This window comes from Lygodium microphyllum, chromosome 23 (genome assembly GCF_053477565.2).
Source record: "Lygodium microphyllum isolate KBCC chromosome 23, Lygodium_microphyllum_v1.1.10, whole genome shotgun sequence".
NCBI lineage: Eukaryota > Viridiplantae > Streptophyta > Polypodiopsida > Schizaeales > Lygodiaceae > Lygodium > Lygodium microphyllum.
This window is the reverse complement of record NC_141157.1, coordinates 46,347,507-46,362,445: the sequence shown is the minus strand read 5'-3', so window position 1 is coordinate 46,362,445 and position 14,939 is coordinate 46,347,507. Positions and strand designations below refer to the sequence as shown.

At 39.7% G+C, this 14,939-nt stretch overlaps 1 pseudogene; it reads right to left on the bottom strand.

The window, feature by feature from the left end:
• Positions 1–14,582: 14,582 nt before the first annotated feature.
• LOC148016141 (U5 spliceosomal RNA) lies at positions 14,583–14,694 on the bottom strand (annotated as a pseudogene).
• Positions 14,695–14,939: the final 245 nt, after the last annotated feature.

The following is a 14,939-nucleotide window of genomic DNA, read 5'->3' as shown; positions in this document are numbered from 1 at the left end:
TCCACAACCTCACTAATGAGCATTCTCACTAATATGCAAACTAAAACAATGAGCTTCAAGTCAACCATCCCTCCTATGCCATTCACCTTTGCCAAGATATCTAGCAGTCATTCTTGCCTCATTTGCATCAAACAAAAACGAGCACTATCCTTTCAGGTTCATGTTTTTTCAGCCACTCCTCTTCTTTAATCAAATGCTGACTTTAAGAGCCTGAACACGTGCCAAATAACCTAACAACTAAGCCTCAGTGGGCTCTTACACTGATAGGACTCATATCTCTCTAATATATACAACTTGAAGTATACATCACGGATACCATTACTCTATTGCAAAGATTTTAATTCCAGCTTCTAACTCTGTACTCCACCTACTACTCTTTATTGAGCTTCCAAGCTTCTCATGCTTCCATTGCTTCATGGGGTCATGGGGGTTCATGGCTTTGATACCATTTAGAAAGATGAGAGAGAGATCATGGCAATCAAGAGCAAACAGCTCTCAATGAGATTCATCATTATTATGCATCTCTCCAAAAAACCAAAGTACATCTAACTTAGGTCTAAGTGAATAGTGATTGGCTACTAGCTAACTTTGGTTATGTCAGCTACGAGCTTATCAAAGATACACACATGACAGGCAACTACACGTACACATATCATGTCGATAGGTAGTAGGTAGATTGATCTTGCATATCTCAACATCTCCTTTACTTTAGCCTTTTAAACTAGCCACTCTCAATAGCACCACTTTGATATCTTGTCACAAATCTCGTTGTCGAAGGAGTTTTTGTCGAAAGGTTGAGACCACTAGGGATCAAAGGTAGAAGAAAGTAGAGATAGGAGATGGAAGAGAAGATAAAGAATGCACAAGAGGTAAACACAATAATGACAAAGCACAATGAATCAAATCAATATGTATTGACAAAACCTGAAATCCTTTGTCTGGCACTACACAGAAGCACTCTCCAGGCATTAGATCTCTTGGAGCTCTCTCGTAGAACAAAAACGTAGATCGAAAATAACAGCTCCTTCTTTGTTGCTCGAAAACCAAATCTGATGGCTCCATTGGCTCTGGAAGTGGGGTAAAACTATAGGACACTTGAACACGGATCTCCCAGATCACTCCTTCCTCTTCCAGTTCAAATTGCATTTTTTAGCTTGTCAACATCGATTGCGACATGTGCAATTTCATCAATCTATCTTTTTTATGAAAATCCCATAACTGGCTGAAAAAAGCAACTTGCTTTTTTGCATGTCATCCTAATCTAGAAACTTTTCTAACTTTTTGGATTTTTACAATAAATAATATCAAAAATAGAATCAAGTTATCCAAAAATCTAGTATTTCTGGATAATCCATGCCACGGACACTAGCACTAATGAATCAGATCACATTGACTCTCTACATTAATAAGAAAGTCGAATGATGATGCATTCCATGCTTTTTCACACTATGTCTGCATAACATCATGACATCCACCCCCGTTAAACCTGCACATCCTCCAGTATGTGCCAAAATCCTAATGATCACCAGATTCTGAGTCCTCATCCTCTGCAACCATATCCTTTCCTTCTTCATCTTCCTGGCTAGCCCTTGTGTCATGGCCACTGTTTTCTTCCAATTCTAGCAACTCATAGGCAATAGATTCCCGCCTCTTGAATAATTTAATTATTTTCCCTTCTACCGGAAGTTTTATGGTTGTCCCATCCAGTTCATTTAATGCATAAGTAGCATTATCAAACACATGTCTTACCACATAGGGTCCAAACCATCTTTTGGAAACTTTGCGCATGGCACTATGTTGGTTGTCTAAACTGCTATCATAAACCAATACCCAATCCCCATCTTGTATGGTTCTTGGTCTCAATCTATGTCTTTTTTCAAATAGTTTCTTGTTATGTATCCTTGCTACCCTTAACTTTGCAATTGCTGCCTCTATGACTTCTGACTTTCTTTCCAATTTTTCAATGTGTAAGGTCAATAACTCCTCTCGATTCAACTCCTCCTCCCAAGGTAGCATACTCCATGTGACTGTCATCTCTTCTATCAGCATGATAGGTTTTTGACCATACATCAATTCTTCATGCATATATCCTGTAACGGCACTATGAGTTGTTCTGTCAGCCCACAAAGCGTAAGGGAGCAATCGTGGCCACTCTTTTACCTTCTCTCCACATGCTTTTGCCAATGCCTTCACAATAGGTGGATGACCTCTTTCACTTTTTTTATTTCCTCAGGGCAAGCTTTATCCCCAACCATGCAAAGAAATCATGAGCTTCATCTACATCCAACTCACCCCTATCTACAGTAATTTTTCCCACACAGCCATATCTACAAAATATCTCTTCTAAGAGAAAAGTACACATAGCATTTTTTGTCTTAGTACGTAAAGCTCTCCCTTCCACTTGATTTGTCAAGTTTTCACGGGCAAGCACAAGATAACTCATTTTCCAAAGACCAAATCCACCGTCCACTTAAAATGAAGAGACAATGGATATGTGGGTTGCAATCCATCCTGATGTCTCACAGATAAATACATTTGACATGTCATACATGTTTCCACAAAGTGAGCAACATCCTTATACATACCCTGCCACCAATATATTTCTTTGATCTTTGCAAAAATACCCCAAACACCTCTATGACCAGCCCACAAGCTTTCATGAAATTCTTCCATAACATTTACTTGTGAAGCTTTGTCACCCAAAACTCGCAATAGCATACCTTGTTTCTTTTTAGCATGTGTCCATAAGTATCCATCTTTTAAGAAAAACCCATAGGCTTTCCTCTTAATCTTTTTAAACTCCTCATCTACCATTCATCTCTCTTTGTTAATGTACTGAGGTATTGACCAATTCTCAGCCACTCTCCTGCATGTTTGTCTTCCAGAAACACTTCTACACAAGATGCAAAACAGCTAAAGTGTCTTCTCTTTGTTGTCCAAGCTTCTGTTAATGCTATAGCAACACCTCACATTGCTAAATTTACTCTTACAACATCATTTTCAACTGCAAGAAAGTCATCTTCTTCCTCCTCATCCATCATCCCATCTTCATTCTCATAGCGTGCTAAAGATAGCATGTCTGCCACCACCACTGGGTTATCTCTTCCTGCAATATGTTGAAATTCAGGGTTCAAAGATTTAATGTATGCAATCCACCAGAGCATAGCAATGTCCGGGGTAGCACAACTAGTAATCATACCCAATACTAGCAAACAATTGGTCTCAATGACTACATGAGCACCCATAAAATACTCCTTATCACATTTAAGGGCTGCCACAATTTCCCATAATTCTCTTTTAACCTATGGATACCTTCTCTGTCGTTCAATCAATACTTTGGCACCAAAGCGTATTGCATATCTTTGCCCTTCCTCATCATCTTGCCCAATTGCCCATCCAATCCCGATTGGCCTTGTATCAATAGTGATAATGATAGGCTTTCCATGTGAATAGTCACCCTTTCTCAATGTAGGAGCTAATTTTAAGATTTGCTTCAATTTCTTCATTGCTTTCTCATGCTTCCTTTCCCAATGAAATCTCTGACCTTTCCTCAGAAGTTGATATATATCATCAATTACATGTGCAAAGCGTGGAATCCATATCAAATAGAATGCACATGCTCCCGAGAATCTATGCACCTCTGATACATTCGTGCATACATCTTGCATTCTATCAATCCCATCTATTTTTGTTGGTGATGGTCTTCTCCCATAGGGCCCCACATATGCCCAATAATCAAAACCTCTTCAACTCCAAAGACAGACTTTTTTCCAAAAAGAGTTAAATGCACCTCTTCTAGACGCATCAAAATCCTCTCACAATCCACAACATGGTCTCCAACAAACTGTCTACATCCATGAGCATCCATCTCTTCATTCTTTTCATCCACTGCACACCCTTTGATTAGAATATCATCCAAGAAGGGCATTGTCAATTGTGGTATAAAATCCCTGAGTACCCTATTCATAGAATTTGTCATATGTGCCACTGAGTTTGATGTACCCTGTAGGAGAGTACACATCCGTACTAGCCCCAAGGGAGTCTTCATGGTCGTGATATCCCTGCTTTCAATTGCAAGCTGAAACTGATCATACCCCGAGTAGAGATTACCCAAGGAATAGATCGCTCTGCTTGCAAAAGCCTCTACAGATTCATCAACCACAGGACCTGCACCCACATTTCTTATAGTCACTTTATTGATCGGTTGCATGTCTTGAATAAATCTCAATGCCCCATTATTTTTTGGCATAGTAAACCAACGATTTGAGTATAGGCTTGAAGAAGGCTCCAAGATCTTCATGCAAATCTTTTCATTTAGCAAATCCATCAACTTTGGCAAGTAAGCTTTAGGCACTGGAATAGGCCTCAAGTTCCATGGAATACGTGGCACAATAAATATGACCATAGGAGAGCCAACATTTGGATCCACACAACCTATTTCACTTGGTTTAAATGCAAATGCCTTTCCATGCCTAGCCAACATCCGTACAGGCCATGCACCATTTTCATACAATCTATGCTCAATGACATTTATCTCAGACCCATGGTCAAGTAAAGCAACACAAGGAGTTTCACGTTCTCCTATTTTCACTACCGTTTTAGTGGTAGCCCTAGCCCGTAGCCCTAGCCTAGTGATTTCTTGTGTAGTGACTGCGAGGAATAAATCCTAGAGTCTCTTTCCCATATTGTTGCATCTGCCTTACTCCACCATGCATATTGCTACAAGACAAGGCAATTTCAACCACTTTCTTCTCTTTTCCACATGCTGTCCACCACTGATTAGTAGAAGCATCTTGCATAGATAATCCAATACTTACTTCATGCTCATATTCAGCCCGAATACCCAACAAACCAGTTTCCTCTTCAAATTGCAGCAATGTACTAGTGGTATTACCAAGAAATTGACGCTTCCTCTTAATTATGTCAATGATCTCATCATGAAATTCTCGCTTGGTGATGCCAAGCACCTCTCCCAAGGTGAATTTCACCCAACTATTTAAGATACGTTCTTCAAGAACCTTCTTAAGATCTATGGTTATCTCAATGTCAGATTGCAACTTATATCCTGGCTGCTTGCCCTTCCTTTCGCTCTCTTGTTTGCTATCCTGTTTTTGCTCCTAACTGACCTCTTCCATAACATGCTCGGGAGGTGGCTGATTTGTAGCTTTAGACTAATCCACACTTCTTCTTGTCACTCTTTTAGATGTCCCTGCAATATCTTCATCTCTCTTTCATTTTTCTTCCACAAGTACATCTGTGTTTTATACTTTTACTAAATATGCATACACTGAATATGCATCTACCAGTGATTCCCAACTAGTTATGCCGTGAATGTCTTGCCCTGCATGAGACATTTCACTATCACTGGCCTTTCTCTTTTTAGTTGCATATAAAGCATGTGTCCATATTTCAGCCTTTGGACCCAACATCACTTGGTCATGCATTCTATCGAACTGCAGACCAAAAGTAGAAGCATGTACCACCTTATAAGCATTTCGAACAGTCAAGTCTTCCAACAACTTCTGCATACCTCCCTTTCCAAAATTCAAAGCAAGAGGCAATCCCATTTCTTGTGCATGGATCTTGCCATCTTTCCAAAAGATGAGCTGTCTTGCCAATGCCTCCTAATAGGCAACACAATCCTTTCCCTCATGCTGCAAACTATCACACCACATACATCTTTTTCCTGGCTTAGGGGCTACTGCTCGTCCCTTTTTCTCTTGCCCTTTTTCATCCAATTTTGCAACCTTGAATTGAAGATCCCGTATGCCTTTGACTAATTCATCTAAGACATCTTCCCTAACCGAGGGAAGAATAGCAGGCACAGCCATAGGGTTAGCCACAGAAGTAGGTGGCTTACTAGATACATCAATTGTCTTGCCTATAATAAGAGTGGGCAAGCTAGAGACATGCAATCTTTCTCTTCTTCTATGCTTCTTCACAAGTGCAGTAACAGCTTCCTTGACATGTCTTCACTCTGTTTCAAAACTTGTCTCTGTAGTCTAATCCTCCAACAAATCATCAAGCTTCTCTTGAAGCTCAGGATCAGCTGCATGTAGAAACAGCTCAATTTTTTGACCTGCAAGAGCTTGCTATTCTGCAAGATCCAACTGCTCAAATCAACTTTCAAATTCTATTAACAATTCTGTAGCCAAAGACCCTTATTGGGTTGTAAAACCCACTCCTGAAAAGTCTCGCGTGTAATTAAACTAGTATCTTCAATGTAAAATTCTTCCCTGAGTGTCTTCTTGAAAGCTACCCAGTCAGCATCCTACAAGTATAATTATGTAATCCATGCTTTCAGTTCATGTATAATAATACGTACAAAATACCGGCTCCATGTGAGTTGAGCCACTTCAAGGAATTCTATCTTTTGAGCATAGGTATGTACATATGTAGATACATTCTTGCCATTGAATAACTTCACCTCATGCTCAACTGCTTGCAAAGCATTCATCACAACACTTTCTGTTTAAGCAAAAGCTTGCATCACTTGTTATTGTTGTTGTACTTGCATAAGCATATTCATATTTTGCACCAACTGTTGTTGAAAAACATCACTAGAGATTGTGTTCAAAGGTTCTCACATCTTGTCTATCCTTCTTTTGACGACCTTTCACGTTGGATTCACCAATGTCGAAGGGGTTTTTGTCAAAAGGTCGGGTTCACCAATGTCGGAGGGGTTTTTATCAAAAGGTCGAATCCACCAGGGATCAAAGGTAGAAGGAAATAGAGATAGGAGATGGAAGAGAAGATAAAGAATACACAAGAGGTAAACACAATAATGACAAAGCACAATGAATCAAATCAATATGTATTGATAGAACCTAAAAATCCTTTGTTTGGCACTACTCAAAAGCACTCTCCAGGCATTAGATCTCCTGGAGCTCTCTTGTAGAACAAAAACGTGGATCAGAAATAACAGTTCCTTCTCTCTGCTGATCGGAACCCAAATCAGATGGCTTTGTTGGCTCCAGAAGGGGGGTAAAACTCTAGGGCACCTGGTCACACATCTCCCATATCACTCCTTCTTCCTCTTCCAGTTCAAACTACAGTTTTTAGCCTGTCAACAATGATCGCGACGCACACGATTTTGTCAATCTGTCTTTGCTATGAAAATCCCATAACTGGCTGAAAAAAGTAACTTGCTTTTTTGCATGCCATCCTCATCTAGAAGCTTTTCTAACTTTTTGGATTTTTACAATAAATAATATCAAAAATAGACTAAAATTATCCAAAAATCTAGTATTTATGGATAATCCATGCCACGGACACTAGCACTAATGACTCAGATCACATTGACTCTCTACATTAATAAGAAAGTTGGATGATGATGCATTCCAAACTTTTTCACACTGTGTCCACATAGCATCACGATAACGTGGTGGGCGGACTTGCTTGAGTTGATGCATCCAACACATGATAAACTCAAGAGGCAGCTCACTCAAGAATACAATAACAAATATGGAGGCCAATACATTTTCTTGTTGGTTTTTCTTCCTTCTTCCTCTTACAATGCAATGTAAACAAAGTATAGATAAGCTACAACATAAAGGAAAGTGGCTTACTAAGTCAAGTAGTGCATAATTGTAAACCGATTGGCAGTATAAGTATACTATTGTAGGTAGATGTAACTAATCAAATATAGTACGTGATAAGTTGTGTCCATGTGAAGAGTATAATGATCACTAACGTGCTAAGTGTAGATGTGTGAACTTATCTAACTAGGTATTCCATCATCAATGCCTGCATTTTTCTTTTCCCATGGCTTTCTCAAAAGAAGTGGGTTCTGGTTCCTGTATCACTTTGACCATATATGCATAGTGAATGGCTGTAAATCCATCATATTTCAGCCTATCCACAGGATACCTAGCTCTCGTAGACCTGTGCAAAGTAGGTTCACTCCCAGAGCTCTCAAAACATCCTTGGTCTTCCTTACTCCAGGTGTAACAATAGACGGAATACCCAACTCATCATCAATGCTCTGTTCTGAGCCACTAGATTCACCATCCACATAAGAGTGACCTGCATTCACATCAAACATGGGCTGATCAACCTTCTCTTTTCCTTTTCGTGATTACTGCATACCACTATCTGCATTGCTTTGAGAAGATTCTCCTGATCTCAATCTTCCTGTCCATGGCGAAGAATGTGAACCACTGCTAGAGGACGCTCCAGGTCCACTAATATTTTGTGACTGCTGTTGTGAATTCTGTGCAGCATTACCATTTTGTGCATCTACATCATCAATCACATTTGCTGGTTTATACTAGCTACTCATCTCATCAAAAACAACATCTCTGCTCACTGTAAACTTACGAGTAGAAGGGTTATAGCATCTATACCCTTTTTGCTGCAAAGAGTAACCAATAAAGATGCGCTTCTCAGCTTTTGGATCCAATTTGGATCTTAGCTCATCTGGCACATGTACATAGGCAATGCAACCAAAAATTTTCAAATGAGAAATATTTGGTTTCCTACCAGTATACCTCTCCTCTGGAGTCATCCCATGTATTGCTGCAGTGGGAGTCCTGTTCATTATGTAGATTGATGTAGCAACTGCTTCAGTCCAATAAAAATCTAGCAGGTCTTTTTCATTGAGCATGGCACGAGATACCTCTCCAATATGCATGTTTTTCCTTTCTGCAATTCCATTTTGTTGTGGGGTATGACTGCATGAATATTGCTGCTTTATGCCATGCTCCTGCAGGAACCTTGCAAACTCATTTGAGAGGTACTCTCCCCCTCCATCTGACCTTAGGCATTTTATTTGCAGACCTGTTTCTTTTTCGGCCATAGCTTTAAGAGTTTTGAAATGCCCAAAAACTTCACTTTTCTTTTTCATAAAATACACCCAAACTTTTCTGCTATAGTCATCAATAAAAGTGACAAAATAATGACAGCCTCCAAGAGATGCAGCTTTAGTAGTCCACACATCAGAGTGGATTAATTCCAATGGCTTCTTACTCTCTTGAATATGTCTAGGAAATGGTTTCCTTGCCTTTTTTCCAAATTGGCAGGCTTCACATACCTTATACATTTCTGCAACCTTGAATTTAGGCAATCCTGCAACAATATTTTGGGCCTGTATTGATTTAAGTCGCTGTACATTAACATGACCAATGCGTTTATGCCAGATATCAATATCTGCAACTACACCGGTCCCATGTGCAAACATTGCTGCACTCAATTCAGGCATGTCTGCATCCAATGTAAACATTCTGCCCTTCTTCTTTCCTTTTGCTATCAAGCGACCTTTATTTTTCATATCCTCAACAAAGCATCCATGAGGATTAAATCTGACCTGCAAGCCCTGCTCAACCATTTGACCAACAGAAACCAGATTCTTGGTGATATTCGGGACATGAAATACATCGGACATGTATTTTGTTTTCCCATCCTGCATAGACAAAGAATTTTTCCAATCTGCACAATAGGATGTGCAGTATCATCACCAGTCTCCAAAATCCTAGTTTTTCCATTTTCATTGCATCCTCCATCCATTCTGCATGACCTGTCATGTGGTTTGATGCACTTGAGTCAACATACCATACATCATTGCTTCCTTCTGCACTTGTCACAGAATTGTTCATGTGCTACACCATAAGTAAGTGCTCATTTTTGTAATCACCCTGTCTACTAGAAGATGCATAATTCCCTTGTTGCAATTTTTCATTCATGATGTCATTCTGCTTTTTATAGCAGTCTTTATCCATATGACCCATTTTACCACAGTAGTAGCATTCAACATTGTTGTTTGCATTTTGGCCTCTTTGCCATCCACCACGACCTCTTTGGCTCCCCCTGCCTCTAGAGTTACCACGTCCTCCTCCATAGGACTGGTTTTCTTGAGTTTGCTGCATATTCTGATTTCTACCATGACCTCCAAATCGGCCTCCTCTACCTCTGCCTCTACCTCTTCCAACATTTGAGTAGAAGACACCTTCTTTTGAAGTTCCTCCTGAAGAAGATGCACCACCATTTCTTTGCTCCTCAGAAATTAGAAGAGCAATCAGCTCCTCAAAATCAGGAAATCTTTCACGAACTGAAATGGATGTCCGAAACTGTGCATAATCCTTTCCTAGACCATTCAAGGTCACAGAAACTAAATCATCATCTTCCATTGGCGACCCAATGGAAACAAGTGCATCTGCAATCTTCTTCACCTTCATGTGGTAGTCATTGATGCTCATATTTTCTCTTTGCACATTATGCAACTCTTGCTTGAGCTGCATTTTCCTGGCTTGCGTATTTGTGCTATACATTTTTGACAAAGTATCACATTCCTCCTTTGGCATACTTGCATCCTGAATATGCACAATCATAGAGTCTGAAATGTTGATAGATAGCCAGTACATAACTTTCCTGGCTCTCTCATGCCATGCTTTAAATGCACGCATTTGCTGTTGATTGGAAACATCAAGAAGAACTGGTTCTTCTTCATTTCCTGCAACAAATTCCCAATATCCTTTTCCCATAAGGAAATTCGTCATTCTAAACTTCCATGCGTGGAAGTTGTTCTTGTCAAGCTTTTCAGTGACAATCTGTGAAAGAGAATCAGACGCCATTACAGAACACTGCAAAAAATTATGTCACTGCAAAGAACACAGCTTCAGCCTCAGAAAGGCAAATCTGCAAAACTGATGAAAGTGGTATTTGACCACACAGTCACTTCCTAGTGACGATTTTGCATCAACAGGCAACAGGGATGATTCTATAACTCCCAATGTCTCTGCGCACAAGCATACGATGCAATTTGTACAGTAACTTTTCACCGACCTATAGAACAGTGGCTGTACAACATAAAACTGGGCCTTTTCTTGAGTGCGTGCAGAAAACTTCCGCCTCCAAAACAGGCCCTGAAATCCTTCTCCAGGCATTAGATCTCCTGGAGCTCTCTTGTAGAACAAAAACGTGGATCAGAAATAAGAGCTCCTCTCTGCTGATCGGAACCCAAATCAGATGGCTTTGTTGGCTCCAGAAGGGGGGTAAAACTCTAGGGCACCTGGTCACACATCTCCCATATCACTCATTCTTCCTCTTCCAGTTCAAACTACAGTTTTTAGCCTGTCAACAATGATCGTGACGCACACTATTTTGTCAATCTGTCTTTTCTATGAAAATCCCATAACTGGCTAAGAAAAGTAACTTGCTTTTTTTCATGCCATCCTCATCTAGAAGCTTTTCTAACTTTTTGGATTTTTACAATAAATAATATCAAAAATAGACTAAAATTATCCAAAAATCTAGTATTTATGGATAATCCATTCCACGGACACTAGCACTAATGACTCAGATCACATTGACTCTCTACATTAATAAGAAAGTTGGATGATGATGCATTCCAAACTTTTTCACACTGTGTCCACATAGCATCACGATAACGTGGTGGGCGGACTTGCTTGAGTTGATGCATCCAACACATGATAAACCCAAGAGGAAGCTCACTCAAGAATACAATAACAAATATGGAGGCCAATACATTTTCTTGTTGGTTTTTCTTCCTTCTTCCTCTTACAATGCAATGTAAACAAAGTATAGATAAGCTACAACATTAAGGAAAGTGGCTTACTAAGTCAAGTAGTGCATAATTGTAAACCGATTGGCACTATAAGTATACTATTGTAGGTAGATGTAACTAATCAAATATAGTACGTGATAAGTTGTGTCCATGTGAAGAGTATAATGATCACTAACGTGCTAAGTGTAGATGTGTGAACTTATCTAACTAGGTATTCCATCATCAATGCCTGCACATTTTGAGCGTGCCATCTCAACAGAAGTCTTGCTCTTCGTAAGAGTTCATAATAATACCCATGGAATCATCCTTCAATAAGCCTTGTGAATTTTTCAACACCATTTATTAGAATGAATTATTTGCCAAGTATAGGAAAGGAGGGAAGATATGCCTGAGTGAGTGCCTCAATAGCCTTTGGGATGTCCTTTTTATTCTCTTCTTAAATCATATTTACATGTTTTTTTTTTTGCTATGTTAAGCTCCTTTATCATAGCCTTCTGCTCCTCAAGGAGTAATAACTTCTCAATACTTATAGCTAGTTGCTTACCATCTTCAATTCTCTTGTAGTTGAGTGACGATATGTGAAGTCTAATTGGGTAGGTGGCTCTCCCTAGTAGGATAAGAAGCACACTAACCCAAAATAGAATTCATAAAACCCACGTCTATTTACAAAATTAACTATGTTATGTTGGTCTACAATCTTTAGGAAGCTTGTATAGCCTTCTCTTACAATCCTCCTCTGATTGTTGACTCATCCTCAATATGGAGGGTAAATAAGAGTCTTGGACCCTATAACCAATTGTATAATATCCATCATTTTCTTAAAGCTCTAAAACTCCTCTTGGAAGCTTAGCTAGGTTTGTTAGCTCTTCTTGCTAGGCCAAGCTACACACGAACTTTCACAACATTCACACTTCTATTTATAGAATGAACAATCCAATGTTACTTTGCAACCGTCAAGAAGTTTATTGAGCTTTTTATTTACGATGCTCCTTTGTTTGTTGACCCTTCCTTGGCATGAATCATGGATGAAAGTCTTGGACTCTAGGACAACATTTTCAATCTCATATTTTTCCTTAACGCTCTACAATTTCTCTTGGAAGCATAACATTAAAAAGATGGCATATCATGTGTTGAATTGTGCATTAATAATTTTCCTAGTATTGTCAAATAAGTTTGCTTAGGTTATCAAGGAAGAGAAAGAACTTCTCATCTAGGGATTCCCTTCCAGTAATAATTTCCTCTCAAATCTTCTTTGCCAAGGTCCTCTGAGGCTTCTTCATCAACTCGTATTTCCCCTCCAATTGTTTGGATGTTCTGGGGGCAACCTATAATTGAATACTTAAAATGAGAGAACCATCAAAGAATAGAGTGAATTAGCATGATCTAAAAACTAATCTAAACCCTATCACACCCAAGGAGGTATTTGGTATAATTCTAAACAATGCATGTTAAAAATACAACAAGCACCTTAAGTAGAAAACATCATAATTTTGACAATGCAACTAAAGCATATTTGTATTTGTAGATATCTATGGCATTAATTCCTCGGAGAAAAATATAGTTATTTGAACTAACATACTAATTTTTAATAAATATTGACGTACATATTCTTAAAATAAAAGATAGTTTGTCGAGCCAAAATTTGAGATGTAAGGCAAAAGCAAGTAGAAATATGAAAAGGTTTCGTGCGGAGTTTGTCAATTAGGTCTTTGATCATTTTGAGGCTACAGAGGAGTTAAAAGGCCATTTCATTCATTTTGAGTAGAAACAAGATACCACTCTAACTTGGGAGTTAAAGTTATGGTCTTTTTTAAAGACCCTATGACACTCACATGATCAATCTGGACAAAACAAGCCAACTCATCAAAGATGTTCAAATTAGCATCCTCTCACATGATTGCCACCACTGTCTAAGGATTCTGTGTAATGCAAGCCTATCCATCGGGGTAGGATAGCCCTAGAAACTTACAACTATTGAGTCAGGGTCCATGATAAAGAGGAGCACTGGGAGATTGATTTTATGTGAGGATCTATTATGATGATTGAAGTATCTTATGTATCTTCATAACTCAAGCATTTATAGGTAGATTGATATTCCAACTCTTCTATGAATGGAAATCCCAATGTGGCAAAAATGTGCATCCAATCCTGCTCATCCTCAAGAGAGGGAAGACCTCTGGCCAATGGTCGAGAGGTTGGAGGGTCGTTAGAATCTCCACACGTAAGAGTATAGAGAGCGCATACAAGTCAATTGTTGGTGAGGCTTTCCAAGATTCCATCTCGATGCGAATTGCGTCCTTTCAATTTCCTAAGAAGACAAGACCGTCGCCCTAATTCTCGATGAGATGCGCATTGTGCATCCATGGTCAACCAAGCAGTAGTTCATAGTCCACGCCTTTCATAACAACAAATTTAACCTTGAAGTGTACTCCCATGATCTTAACCAGGTCAATCTCTTAAATCTCCCATCCATCTAAGTTTAAACCCGTTTACAATGGTTAGATTAAGATGTTGTAGTTCAATCAACAAATTTTCCTAGGCTTGGAGTACGTCTTGATTAACTATGCTCGAGTGTCAATGATTCCTTGCCAAATAACTATGCTCGCACATACTCGAGTGTCAATGATTCCTTGCCAAATAGTTTCGCTGAGACTCTCCATAGTGTGTTGCTTGTCTCCTTCCCAAAACATGTTAACCCACCCGAGAAGCACTTAGGGTTGGGGGATATGGAATACAGTAAGATCTTGCAAGATTCATTCCTTCAATCCAATATGTTAATCCTTGCCAAATCAACAAGCTACCTTTGGGTAGATATTGGGAAGTGATGGTAACTGTTGCGGATACAAGACGTTTCAATGGTTTGGTTTTGTAGATAAAGAGCCTACACACCACACATTCGCAAAGCTCTGCAGATTGGCAAGCATCGGTAAATTAATCTGCCACTTGGTACTTTGAACGTGTTTGCCTCGAGCCTTGTGGTTCTTTCAGCACCGGAAAGGGAGCAGACAGTAAACGGGGTTTCCATCGTCAGAAATTCGGCGTTGCAAGAGCCCCCTCTGGCTAGCGAGAGGGGCCGCTCCAAAAATATGGAAACGCTGCTTTGCTGTGCTGGGCACACGGTATTCTTTAGTAAAAGGCGAAAGAATAGTTCGCTCTGTGCCCCACACGCAGCTTCCTGGTCTGAAATCTGTGCTCGGGGGAGCCTTTCTACCACCGCACCACACCTCCATGGCCTTGGCCCGCATGTGGGATGTCCAAGGAACGTACGGTGCGATAGGCACATCACCTAGCGTAAGATGGCCGTGTTCCAATGTTGATGCTTGAAACCACATCTACATAGCCATTGTCCTCGTCATCACAAGTATGTATCGATGTTGTGAGATGTCAAAGGTATGCCTCTCTATCATAGCCCTTCAAT